This window comes from Chanodichthys erythropterus, chromosome 3 (genome assembly GCF_024489055.1).
Source record: "Chanodichthys erythropterus isolate Z2021 chromosome 3, ASM2448905v1, whole genome shotgun sequence".
Classification (NCBI taxonomy): domain Eukaryota; kingdom Metazoa; phylum Chordata; class Actinopteri; order Cypriniformes; family Xenocyprididae; genus Chanodichthys; species Chanodichthys erythropterus.
This window is the reverse complement of record NC_090223.1, coordinates 4,669,415-4,684,395: the sequence shown is the minus strand read 5'-3', so window position 1 is coordinate 4,684,395 and position 14,981 is coordinate 4,669,415. Positions and strand designations below refer to the sequence as shown.

At 39.4% G+C, this 14,981-nt stretch overlaps 1 pseudogene; it reads left to right on the top strand.

The window, feature by feature from the left end:
- LOC137002662 (carcinoembryonic antigen-related cell adhesion molecule 3-like) overlaps nucleotides 1–14,981 on the top strand; it is a 36,934-nt pseudogene that overhangs the window by 15,930 nt on the left and 6,023 nt on the right.

Genomic DNA, 14,981 nt, shown 5'->3' with positions numbered 1-14,981 from the left:
TCAAAAGACTCTTTATCTACTTGTGGTTCAAGTTTTGTTGTCTTTTCACCCATTTGGTCACCCAAATTGCTTAGGTTTGCCTCTCTTTCTTAGCCAGGAAGCATGCATGGCCATAAAAGTACTTAGCAGGGAGGGTGTTGATAGATAGACTGCAAATGACAGTTTCTCTGACTTGATTTGGGTGTTGAGATTCCAGTCACCAGATCAAACTCTGAGATGACTTCAGCTGCAAACAGACCTGCAAAAACAGGCATTTATGCATGTCTTACTCATTTACTCAGTGATTTTCAGTGCCAAGTACAGGAAAACTTTAGACATTTCTCTACATGTTCCTACAGCTTTCCACAAACCTTGTTTAGGACAACAGCTGTTGAAATAAATCAAACTTAGTTTGTAGAAAGAATGTGTAACTTGATTTTGCATGCATTCAAGTGTTATTTTTGTATTATGTTCCACAATCATCAGCTCATTAGAGACTCAACATGACATTCAAATGTGCATTGTTGGAGAGGCTCCAGGAACAGGTTTGGGAATCACTGGTATAAACTCTGTCGTTCTTAAATTATACCTTAAGCTGTACCTTAACATTAATACGTGTTTCCCGACACATTCTTAGTTGCGGTAAGTTCAGTGTCACTGTGACACTGGACTGCCACTGTACCCTTACTCAGTGGTCGGACCGTTCATTCCTGCGGGCAGGAGTTCCCCTCGAACAATTGTCCAGGCATGCTGTGGTCTACACAGATGCTTCTGCCACTGGGTGGGGAGCCAAGAACAATGGGCGTTGGCATATCAGTTCCCTCGAGTTGCTAGCAGTACATCTTGCACTGGACAGCACTGCAACCTTTGAGTACATCAAACTTTAGGATGGTCTACATTCCCATTGCATATCGCAACTCGCCCGATCAGAAGCATCGGAGGTCGCTTCATGCCATTCATGTCCCAGGCGTGCTCAACTTCTGCTTCTGGGTGAATGGAGACTCCATCTCCAGGTGGTCCAGCTGATTTGGCAGCATTTCGGAGCCACACAGATAGATCTGTTTCCTCCCTGGACACAGCCCATTGCCCACTCTGACCTGGTTTTCGAAACTGACGCTCCTCGCAACAGCACCTCCTTTGCCCATTTGTGATAAGATGGTTAGTGCAGTGTCTAACTGGCAGCAATAGAAGTGACAAACTCCAGAAAAGTCCAAGGAAAGTTCTTTTTATTTTGGTGATCCACAAGTTTCAGATAGATGTAAGCCAAGGCCACATGTCCATTGAAAGTGAACATTTGACAAAAAAAAAAGAGAAAACTATTCAAAGTACAACTTAACACATAACAACGAAAAACACAAAAGAAAAGACTTAATGTTTCTTCAAACATTTCCTCTGCTCTTTTATACTCTTGGTCCCGTCCCTTAATAATCAAACAGACCAATCATAACACTCCATTTGTTAAACAGTACATTTCACACTTCACATAGACTTTCAACCTCACAAGTCACACCCAAAACTAATTCTTCCTTTAATCAAAGGCTTTTCCTCATATTAATTCTTCAAAATGTACATGAAAAAACATTTTAACCCACACATCCTTAATTGGGTAACTCCTCCCCTTCAGGATGCCATAAACTGGTTTCCTGTTCACAGGCCACTCCTTTTTGGGCTTTTCCAGGAACCGATAAGACACAGAAACACACATTAATATCCACACATTTCTTAATTTCATCATGACATTGAATGTTTCACGTTGCCAGCAGTCACCATGGGCAGATTACATGTAACATCAGCTCTGCTTATTTGCAACCCAGCACTAATTTGTGCAGCTCTTGTTATATTGTTAGATGCACAAAATATGAACAAATCGCTCTTTGACACAACTCATTGTTCCCGAGTCATATTAAAGATTTGTTCAAAATGAACTAATCGTTCATGATCAACCCATCACTTTTGGATTAAAGTTCAGTTTATTAAAGAGACAAAACTTGCTATTGTTAACTGAAAAGACAGCGTTCAATGGCACACAGCAGCCCACATAGAGAAAGAGGAAGTGACATCAGAATGATTGAGAATCCACACCCATCTAAACTGGGTTCAGAGATGACCACTGCTCTGTGTGGTTAAATGTGGTTAGTTCTCACACTCAACAGTAACATGTTTCCAAACCTCAACATTGAGTCACAGCTCTGAAACTGCAGTACGTAATTCACTATTGTAAGAAACAATGATGAGGATGATGATCTCGATGAAGATGGTTTTATGATTAATGATTTTAATACCTAGCAGTAAACGGCTAAAAGAAAGAAGTGTATCAGTAATGTACTCGAGTGCAAAAGTCTATAGACTGTGTTGAGATCAGATGTGTGAGTCAGTGTGGTTAACAATATACACTTCTCACACTGAACAACATGTTTCACTCAGACATGAATATCAACTCTAGCTGGATTTCAACACACAGTCGGTCAGACTAGAGGAAGTTCAGACACACAGGAGGAGCTGACAGTGTTTAGAGGAAGAACTGTAACTATATAACTATATAAAGAAGAGAAAGACTGACAGAAACAGAAAATGGCTGATCAGTGTGATCTGTGTCTGCTGGGACTGATCATTCTCTCTTCACTTCTCACAGGTAAAGAAATCTGGATTTTCTCTAAAGACATTTAGTGGAATTAGTCTGGAAAGAGTTGATTTGAACATGCTCAGTTTATTCTTGCACACATTCACGTTGTGATCTCAGAGTTGTGTATTGATACATACAGATCATACTGTATTATTCCTGATACTGGACATAGAGTCACTCAAACATCTGATGATCAACAATTATCTTCATATTCAGAGTCTGTGAGTGATTTGAACAACACTCTGATAGAGAGAAATAGTTTATTCTGCAGTGTGTGTTGTTGCCATTGTTAGATCGGATGGAGTCTCGACGCCAGAGACATCAAATCCAGCCCCGGATGCCAGATCTTGTCAAATGATGTCCATTTTGTCTGCTACAAGACTCTGTTAACAGCATATAGTCCAGTAGGTTACAGTCCAACTTTGGTTTGGTTCTGTCTTGACCTTCACCCCATATGGACTGAGGACCTAAAAATGATAAGATTATATACACAATATTAATGCACAGCTTGCTGGAAAACTTATTGGTCAGTTGCATAATCATCTAGCCATGTAATAAGTGCAATAATGTCCAGCCGGTGTTATCACAAATAACCCTAACAGGGTGATCAGGAGCTGAAGTTAAAGAGTTAGTTCACCCAATCATTATTACTCGCCCTCATATCGGTTCAAACTTCAGAACACAACTTAAGATCTTTTGATGAAATCCGAGAGGTTTTTTTATCCCCATAGAAAGCAATGAAATTATCACATTCAAGGTCCAGAAAGATACTAAAGACATTATTAAAATGGTCAACATTCTAGTTAATGTGACTGCAGTGAAAAAAAAAAAAAAAAAAAAAGACTTTATTCAACAATTTGTCTCTCCCCTGTCAGTCTGCTATGCTGTTTATGTAGTATAGACACAGCAGAGCGTCCATACGCAGACTCATTACTGGCCGGCTCCCGTGTCACACATGAGTCGGTGTTCTGACGTAAACATGGAAGCGCTGAACAGCATTCACTGCATCAACTGCGTACGATAATGACAGGGGAGAGATGAAATTATTGAACAAAAAAAAGTTCTTTTTGTTTTTGCGCACAAAAAGTATTCTCGTCCCCATGACATTAAGGTTGAATCACTGCAGTAGGGCGTAGCTACTGTTTTAATGATGTCTTTACTACTTTTCTGGACCTTGAATTGTGTTGATTATATTGCTGTCTGAAGGATAAAAACAACTCTTGGATTTGATCAAAAATCTAGATTTTTTTTTAGACTATGATTTGAATTGTCTGCTTTTTATGATGGCATTTTTTATGTATTTATTTATTAATATAGATCATAATAATCACTCAGATATACTGTGTTTCAGGTACGATTGGAGCAGAAGTGACTGATGTGTTCATCAGTTCTGGTGAAAATGTCCGTCTGTCCTGTAATAATGCTCTTTCTGACTGTACATCATCAACTACATGGACGTACTATAACAGATCCACACATTCAGAGACAGTTGAGCTGATTACTTTAGGGATAAAGAAGAAAGACACAGAGAGACATGAGAGACTGAGTCTGGGGTCTGACTGCTCTCTGAACATCAAGCACGTCACAGAAGAAGATTCTGGAATTTACATCTGCCAACAATGGACAGGTCCAAATAGAGACCAACACCATAGACCTGATGCTCGTGTTTCTCTGCATGTTCGTCATGGTCAGTGTTTCTGTGAATTATATGTTCAATTTAAAAAGACACCATTCCACATGTTCACAAAACTCCTTTAAACTCACAAAAGCTTTTGAAGGAATTGAAACCTGGTGGCAAAAACACTTTTATGTAATGTGATGATCCAAGTTAAAATATGACTATGAATATGAATATTAACATTCACTCTTCACAGCTGAAGATGATTCAACGACAGCAGTGATTCCAGTCCACATCACAAACTCCGCTAGAAACACACCAGAAACTACAGGTACATCATCACTGACTCTCTCACATCACTGCTTTACTGTGTAATCAATTCTCATCACAATGAAAGTCTTAAATGAAGGACAATTGTAATGTCAGCAACACATGCTGGTAGATGGTCAGAGAAATATGAAACTACTGAACTTGACATCAGTGACAAAAAGATTTGTTCAATGAAGTGTCACTTGTCAATTGATTCCTTTTTGGTAATTATCTATCATCATTCTCCTCCTGACACCTTTAATTTGAAATAAAATGATGATAGATGACAGACTCGTGGAACGGTGGAAGTTAATCATTTCTGTGGTGATGATGATGATGATGATGATGATGATGATGTTTCTGTGTGTCATGATGTGTTGAAGTGAACTAACAGACGTGATCCACAGGTCCAGCTGACACAGCATCAGAAACTGAAGTCAGTGTGACTGCTGGATCATTATTCAGAGGTACGACACGTTCATTTCTACTGACAGCTTTACACCATTAAACTATCAGTCAGTCTGGAAATGCTTCATCAATAACTGTTCATAGTTGAATCCCCTTGACTTCAGTCATGTCCAGTTTCTCTTCTTCTTCTTCCACACATGTTTCCTGCAGTGATTGTGATGATTGTTGAGATGGCAGTGTTTGCTGCTCCTACTGTGATTCTTCTTCAGATCATCTGTGCAAGAAGAGCTGGTGAGTTTGAGCTTCACACAATCTGATGATTCACACTCATCTGATCTGGATCAATCATGGTAAAAACACATACGAGAGGTCAGTCAATGCTTTTATTTTGCAGGGAGGAAGGACTCGCAGCACCCAGAGGAAATAGAGATGCCTACAATATTACAATAAAACACTGCTGAGTTTGGAGACCATCTGAAACAAGATTTAAGCCAAGTCACCTCAAATAATGGAAAAAATAATGCATTGTTTGTCAAATATGTCATTGTTCAGCTTAAGTCAGCTATTTTACTTAAAATAGCAAAGACTTACAGAGGACTGTTCACCATTTTATTTATTTTTTCAGAAAATTCACAGGCAAGATATTTGCATACAGTGTTGAAAGTCATTTTCCAGTGGTTCGTTTATAAACTGCTTTGAATATAATATGAAATACAGTAATAGACGGACTCAGACTGTCGGTGTAATCATCTCTCTGTTCTGTGTGTTGAAGCTGATTTGGTGATTCTCCATCATTTTATTTTGCATGATTGCTACTAATTTTCTTAATAAAACCTCTTTCCTGAGATGTTTGTGACAACTGTGATTCCCCTTCATGAGCTCGTAATGTGAGGATGTTAAACTGTGACGCAAAGATAAACTAATAATGAAATGATTCATTCATGTTCATAATGATTCATATAACTTTTTTGTGGTTAGTTCAGAAATCCACTTTGATAAACTAATGATGAACTGATAATATAATTTAACACATTTCACATTTTCTCTCAGCCGGGTTACAGGAGCAAAGTTATTGGGATTGGAATTAATTTTGAAATACTTATAGATATTACCCAAAAATAAAGTTTGTTTTTAGAGTAAAGATATTTGCTACATCAGAGATTGTGTCGACAAACTGTGTGTTAATACAATATAACACTACAGTACAGGCCACAGCTTCGAAGGTCACGCAGGTCAGACCAAGAGTTGTTAAATGGGAAGGTCCAGCCTACGGAGGACTGTTGTTGTCACCTAGCAACTGTGACTTTTTTAAAATCTATATATTTTTATTTTTACATTTTTGTGTACTTTATAACCACATACTTACATTTAATAATGTAATGTAATTTTTACAACCTTTAAAAATGTTATCTAACAAGAAATCCTTTTACAAAATCTTTCCTCTGTAGGTGTCAGCCAGCAGACAGTTTTGTTAAATCAAGTAATTTATTATTAAATCAACTTTAATTGTTGTTAGCAGGTCCTCGACCCAAACACATGCTCTGCAGTTCAGCACAATGGAAACCCCCCAAAACACTAGAAACTATTTTAAATACGATCATAAAAGAACATTAAACATTGGTCTCCCAATTTTATCATCTTGATTAAAAAAAATTGCAGAACATAACATTTTATTTCAAGATTTAATCTCCCTATCCAGCCCTGTGCAAAGCATGATGGGAAGGGGAAATCCTGTTCCTAGTTTCTATAATGCTATTTTAAAATCATTTATGTACTCTCAACTCAAATGAATTAAGTGGTTGAAAAGAATTGTGTTGGATTAACTACATTTAAGTAAATTGAACAAGCATCAAATGTTATTTTTGGCCTAATTAATTGAAACATGTTCTTCCAAAATAAAAGTATTGAGTTGAGCCAAAACGCAATTGTTTCAAGTCATTTTAACACAATACAATTACAATGTAACTGAACTGCACACGTAATTCTATACACTTAGGGACAGATTTACTAACAGCTTACAAATAACTTTTGGTGTTGAAAAAAACTGTCAGGATTTACTAAAGACACGCAGTGCAAAATTAGCAAAATTAGCACTGAAAATGTGTGCACTGAGTTGTTGAACATTGCATATGCATTTATAGGCGTTTCCCTTTTAGATGCAAAATGTATGGGAGGAGGCCGGACTGCATTTCTGAGAGGGCCGGACGAGGAGAATACAATTTCGCATGAGCCTCTTCAGTTTCGAACTCGGAACCATTGAGGAAGAGAATCAGATTAATTGACTCGATTAGGGAGAAGAGGCAATCAGGTTCAATATAGTGAATCGTATCCTTGTCCAGACCTCCCAAAAAACAGGAGTTTAAAGTGGCATCTGGCCAGCTCACCTTGTAAGACAGCTCTGCAAATTCCTCCACATACTTCTTCAGCGGGTGGCCGTCCTGCCTGAGAGCCTGGAGATGATCCTCCGCTGAGAGCTTGGGCTAACGATTTCTTGAGGGCACGGGAACGAGGAATATACCCATTCTTACCCAATAGGTGTTAGTTTTCACTGCTACGCTGACGATACTCAGCTCTATATTTCCTCGCGCCCTGACGAAACCTACAAATTCACAAAACTAACAGAATGCATAGCTGACATTAAAAACTGGATGACAAGAAATTTCTTATTATTAAATTCAGAAAAAAACTGATATCCTAATCTTTGGACCAAAAACTTCCTCACGAAAAAACCTTGAATACTCTCTAACACTTGACGGGTGCTCCATTAAACCTTCGTCCTCAGTTAGGAACCTGGGTGTGCTCTTTGATACCAATCTTTCATTTGAAAGTCATGTTTCTAGTATCTGTAAAACCGCCTTCTTCCATCTAAAAAATATATCTAAATTACGACATATGCTCTCAATGACAAATGCGGAACAGTTGGTTCATGCATTCATGACCTCAAGACTAGATTATTGTAACGCTCTACTGGGTGGTTGTTCTGCTCGGCTTTTAAACAGACTACAGTTGGTCCAAAATGCGGCAGCTAGAGTTCTTACTAGAACCAGAAAGTATGACCATATTAGCCCAGTTCTGTCAACATTACATTGGCTCCCTATTAAACATCGTATAGATTTTAAAATCTTGCTACTTACTTATAAAGCTCTAAATGGTTTAGCTCCCCAGTACCTAAGTGAGCTCTTAATGCATTATAGTCCTTCACGTTTATTGCGATCTCAGAATTCAGGCCAGTTGATAATACCCAGAATGTCAAAATCAACTGAAGGCGGCAGATCCTTTTCCTATTTAGCACCTAAACTCTGGAACAATCTTCCTAGCATTGTTCGGGAAGCAGACACACTCTGTCAATTTAAATCTAGACTAAAAACACATCTCTTTAACCTGGCATACACATAATACATTATCAATACATTAACATTTTTCAAATCCGTTAAAGGATTGTTACGCTGCAATAATTAGGTCGGCCGGAACCGAGAACATTTCCTATAACACTAGATATACCTGTACATCAGAACAAGAATGGCATCTACGCTAATATCTGTCTCTCTGCTTATCCTGAGGTTTGCCGGGTGCTGGATCCAGGCCGTATCCAGATCAGATGGAGAACCTGCATCTGGACCTGACTACAACGTAGCCCAGGAGACAATGGGCCTAAAGATCCAATTCTGGCTGCATCTATAATTCAGATTTTTAATCCCCGTATCCGCTTACATATATTTATATATAATTTATTTTTAATCTCTATAATAAAATGTATAATTCAGATTTTGATCTCCATATCCATTTACATATATTATATATATCTTCCAAGGGTTTTTTTCCCTCCTAGGACTTTTTTCCCCAGTGCTAGCACGCTGGGTTTTTCTCCTAGGGGGGTTTTTCCACCCCTGGAAGTCAGCCGACATTGGCTTAATGTAGCACCATCTTGTATATGTTACATATTACCACGCTTGTTTGTACAGCTTATTTTTAACCACTTCCCTTTTTTTCTGTGCTTCTAATATGTAAAGCTGCTTTGAACAATTACCAATTGTAAAAGCGCTTTATAAATAAATTTGACTTGACTTGACTTGACTCTTATTTGTGGATGTCCAACGGTAAGGTCTGTTCTTCTGTTACGTTTGGCTGTTGTAGAGATGAGGCGTTCACAGATATCCACAAAAGATAGGTATTTATTAACAGGAGATCAACATAACCAAACACATATAGACAACATTAAGAACAGACAAGGAGTGAAGGGAGTGAGTCCATTATAAAGGAAGTGCAGATGATCAAGTCCAGGTGTAGGTGATGAGTGATGATGGGGAGATGACGAGGAAGTGAGTGCAGGTGTGGAAACAGGAGGATCATGGGAAATGGAGTCCGGGAAGAGAGGGAACTATGAAAATTTTGTGACATGGCTGCAATTGTTGCTGCTAGGAGGAGCTTCTGGTAGAAGGTAAAATATTTTCAACTGATATTAATTTCTTTGGGCCAGAGGAAGACGTTATCCGAATATATATATATATATATATATATATATATATTATATATTATATATTATATATATGTATGTGTTTGTCAGATTACAACCCGCATGATGAGCATCAGCTCTGCTTATTTGTGACCCAACGCTAATTTGTGCTGCTCTTGTTAGATTGCCTTGGTCATTATGTAAATGATTTGACTAGGGGTGGGACAAAATATTGATATGCCGATATATCGTCGTCCTTCTCTGCGCCAAATATCGATATTTTTATAAAAAAATTAAACCGCTATAAATAGATTTCTTTGCTCAAAGCGTCACTACTTCAAGGCGGCGCTCAACGCATGAATGAGGGAAATGTGAACTTAAGTTAACTAGCCTAATGCTGCGTTCACACCGAACGCGTCTGGGGCGTCAAATTCGCGCCAGACGCGTCTAGTTGGACGCTTGAACATTTTGAAGTCAGACGCTTCAGACGCGCGTAAAATTCGCTCAATTCGCGCGTCTAAACAAAGTGTGTTCAGACGCGAATTCGCGTCATGGGAGGGGCTTTCATCTCTTTCTGCACAGATCCTCTGAATAAACACATAATCTCGTCAGTTGGAAACCTGTAGCGGCAATTTAACTCGGTTATGCCGGCCGACTTTTGCTAGCTAGAAGGTGGGCTAGTATCAACGGCTAAAATCATGCAAAAAGTTTTACAACTAACCAGATTGTCCGATTTCTTCGCTTATTCTCTTCCAGGCAAGGTCCTTTTTATTCCTGTCTCGATAAAAATATAATGACACATCACAGAACTCAGGGTGGCTAACGTTACACACAGCGACATCTTTGTTCTGGTCTCCGGCATCACTGATCACATCATAAACACGTTACTACCAAAGCAGAGTCCCTGATTGGTTAACGCGCCGCGAATTTACGCCAAAGTTCAGATTTTTCAACTCGGGCGTTTGGGCGTCAGACGCTCAATTCGCGCGTCAGCCGCGTGAACGCTCAATTCGCGCCACGCTAGACGCTTGATTCGCGCCGCAGGACCTCTAGACGCGCGTTTGCATTGACTTAATGCTGCGTTCACACCAAACGCGAATAGAGCGTCAAATTCGCGTCTACCGCGTCTAGTTTGCCGCTTGAACATTTTGAATGCATTCGCGCGTCTAGAGCGAAATAGACGCGCGTAAAAAACAAGAGTTTGAAGCGAAATTGACGCGCGTCCGAGGCGAGTGGGAGGGGGAAGTGCTAGGCGGTTGTCTGTTTGCAAGATGGCTGATGTTGATCGTGCGTTCATCGAGAGAGCTACCACTTTGTATTTGCTCTGGAGAGCAGAACAGCGGCGTAGGACTCAGCGTCGCGGGAAGGCCGCGGGTCGATAAACGTGTACGTGATTTAAAAGTGAAATGTGTATTTACAACTTACCAGGTAGCCCAATCTCCTCGCCGACACTCTTCCAAGCGAGCTCCTTTTTATTCCTGTCTGAAGTATGAACTTGTGTCATAAATCTCTGGGTGACTGCTCACTGATAATATCAGTCGTTCCTCCATTTTGAATGAGTGACTCCGAGCGGGCCTGCCGCCACAGCAGCAAGCAGGCTCCTGATTGGTTAACGCGGCGCGAATTTACGCCAAAGTTCAAATTTTTCAACTCGGGCGTCAGACGCGAATTCGCGTCAAACGCTAAATGCACAAAAAGCACCATTCGCGCGTATCGCGCGAAACGCTCAATTCGCGTCATTCGCGCGAACTAGACGCGCGAATGAGGCGGGTCGCGTCTTCCGCGCCGCGCTAAACGCCTCATTCGCGCCGCGAGACCTCCAGACGCGCGTAAACGCGTCTTTACATTGACTTAACATTGAAATCATTCGCGCCAGACGCTCTATTCGCGTTTGGTGTGAACACAGCATAACATGTAAGTCAGACGCCTCAGACGCCCCAGACGCGTTCGGTGTGAACGCAGCATAAGAAAAAGAGGTTATTAACAGGATGGCGGACTGCAGTGTGAGTAAAATAGATGCCCCAGCCACGTTTAAGTTCAAAGTCTTGACGCACTTTTATACCATTGATGTGACAAACTAGACATCTTTGACGTTCTTCACCGAGCGCATAGATACACGGGAGCGTTTGAAAGCATATATTACGGATCCGCTGATAGACGCCTGCTTTCGAACGCTCCCGTGTATATCTAAGCGCTTGAATAACGTCAAAGGGTCTGTTTGCACCTGGTCACTTCATGCATTTTCTCTGATCGAATAGCTATCCGATCGTGAAAAGACCAGGTCTAAATGCCTAAAAAACTAATTTGAGACGGATTTAAATCCGATCACTCAAACCACTTCAGGAGATGGTCTGGGACGCATTCCAGTCAAAACTGTCTATGCATCAATCTAAATACATCTGGTTGTTGAAACTACATATGTAAATTTTACTTCTCCCAAAAATACTAAAACTGAAACATGTAAGAGTCAGATATGACAACGCTACTGCATCACACATCGCCGCAGATCTCTACAGCAAGCTGACGCGCAAACTGCCGCATATGAAAGTGAAAGTAAGTCGCAGACGCGTAACACACAATTATCTTCATTAAAAGTAATGAGACCTTACCAGTGCAGTTGCAGCTCTCTCCTATTGCAGTCTCTGATTTTGAAATTAACTGAAATTAACTCATATTTCTTGCTTTCGGTAACGTGAACTCAATTAAATGTACATATAAGATCTGATTTTTCCGTTAACCTGCACTTAACCTTTTCACGTGCATTTTGTTTTCATATTAAGACCAATATCGTGATGTATCATTACAGGATTGTCTAGCGATATATCGTTATATCGTCATATATTGCTGACTTGCGATATTATCGTTATCGTGAGACATTTATCGTGATCGTATCGTATCGTGAGGTACCCTCCGATTCCCACCCCTAGATTTGACTGCGTCTGTGTTCTTTAATGTGTGTCAGCAGTAGATGATGCACAAAACTTGCCACTCCCATCAGTGCATTTGAGGAATTGAGCTCTTACATTAATTTGCTCCGTTTAGTAAATCTGGCCCTAAAATTGTTCTTTCTCTCAGTGTCGATCAGCTGAAGTGATTTCAGTCAGTACAACAAACAGTATGGTGCTGTTTTTCAGTTTTCATGAATGAACATGCACTAATGTGCTGACAATTTCATTGCTTTTTCAGATTTAAAAACATTTAAAACGTGTACTTCAAAGTATACTTCAGCGATCCGCGTCTACACTAAGAATGTTTGTCATCAGGAGAGTCCTCCTATACACTTCCCAGCTGTGTGCAGCCTAATTTTTGTGACCGTGCTGATGAAAGACATGAACTTAGCTACTGGCTTTATATCGTATCAAGTCACTTTGGCACGAGGCCCGTGCAGTCGCACACTTCACACAGCCCTTATGATGACTCTGCATATGTGAAACATGTGGGGCAAAATAAAAATTCAGTGATATACTTCAAAAGCATACAGTCTGCTCTCTTAATCGCTCTCGTGGTACTGTGACGTCATACAGCGATCGGTCTGTGCAGCGCCGCTTCAAGTCCAACAAGCCGAATCATTTCTGTATCCAGTACAGAACCTATAGGATGATGCACAAAATATGAACAAATCGCTCTTTGAGAAAACTCGTTGTTCCCGAGTCATATTAAAGACTTGTTCAAAATGAACTAATCGTTCATGATCGACCCATCACTTTTGGGTTAAAGTTCAGTTTATTAAAGAGACAAAACTTGCTATTGTTAACAGACAGCGTTCAATGGCACACAGCATAGAGAAAGAAGAGGAAGTGACATCAGAATGATTGAGAATCCACACCCATCTAAACTGGTTCAGAGATGACCACTGCTCTGTGTGGTTAAACTAACTGAGTTTTCACACTCAACAGTAACATGTTTCCAAACCTCAACAGTGAGATCACAGCTCTGAAACTGCTATAAATAAATCACTATTTTAGTTACAGAAATGCGGAACGGCTGTCATTTCATTGTTGTAAGAAAGTCTTGACTCTGGAATAGATGCAAATAACAACAACCTTTATATGTTCTCATTATTTTATGGTTGGGCAATAATTCACTTTCTTCTTTTAGTTGTTCAGTTGCTGTAGAGTTTCTTTTTCTTGTCAATACATCTTTGAAAACAGCAATCATGAGTCTAGAGTGATTTGTCATTCAAGTTTTTTTTCTTTTAAAAATATTTTTACTTACAAAACCATCTTTTTCAGCCATTTTTAAATATATAATAAATAAGATCAAATATTTTAGAGCTTGACAAAGTAAAAAACTTTGTCAAGCTCTAAAATATTTTATTATATTTAAAAATTGCTGGAAAAGATTGTTATTGTTACGGTGTTTGGTGCTGTAGAGATGAGGCGTATACAGATTTGATCATGTTTTATCATTTATTTTGTAAAAGTGAGTTATGGATAGCGGATAACTTTTTTAGTAGCGAAACAAGTTTATCACTAATAATTTAATGATTTTAATGCCATAAAGGAAACGGCTAAAAGAAAGAAGTGTAACTATCAGTAACGCACTCGAGTGCAAAAGTCTATAGACTGTTCTCAGATCAGATGTGTGTTGAGCCAGTGTGGTTAATAATATACACTTCTCACACTGAACAACATGTTTCACACAAACATGTCACTATAGCAACTGGATTTCAACACACAGTCGGTCAGATCAGAGGAAGTTCACACACACACACACATACACACACACACACACACACACAGGAGGAGCTGACAGTGTTTAGAGGAAGAACTGTAACTATATAACTATATAAAGAAGAGAAAGACTGAGAGAAACAGAAAATGGCTGATCAGTGTGATCTGTGTCTGCTGGGACTGATCATTCTCTCTTCACTTCTCACAGGTAAAGAAATCTGGATTTTCTCTAAAGACATTTAGTGGAATTAGTCTGGAAAGAGTTGATTTGAACATGCTCAGTTTATTCTTGCACACATTCACGTTGTGATCTCAGAGTTGTGTATTGATACATACAGATCATACTGTATTATTCCTGATACTGGACATAGAGTCACTCAAACATCTGATGATCAACAATTATCTTCATATTCAGAGATTTCAAGAAAAACACTTTATTCTGGAGAGTCTGATGTTTGTGTTCATGAGGGATAAAATAATGATTTGAATTGTCTGCTTTTTATGCTGGTATGTTTTATTTATTTATTAATATATATCACAATAATCACTTGAATATACTGTGTTTCAGGTACGATTGGAGCAGAAGAGACTGATGTGTCCATCAGTTCTGGTGAAAATGTCCGTTTGCCCTGTAATAATGCTCTTCCTGACTGTACATCAACTACATGGCTCTACAGTAACAGATCCACACATTCAGTAGCAGTTTCACTGATTGAATTAGGGATAAAGAAGAAAGACACAGAGAGACATGAGAGACTGAGTCTGGGGTCTGACTGCTCTCTGAACATCAAGAACGTCACAGAAGAAGATTCTGGATTATACATCTGCCAGCAATGGACGGGTCCAAAAAGAGACGAAAGACATGGAGCTGATGCACTTGTTTCTCTGCATGTTCGTCATGGTCAGTGTTTCTGTGAA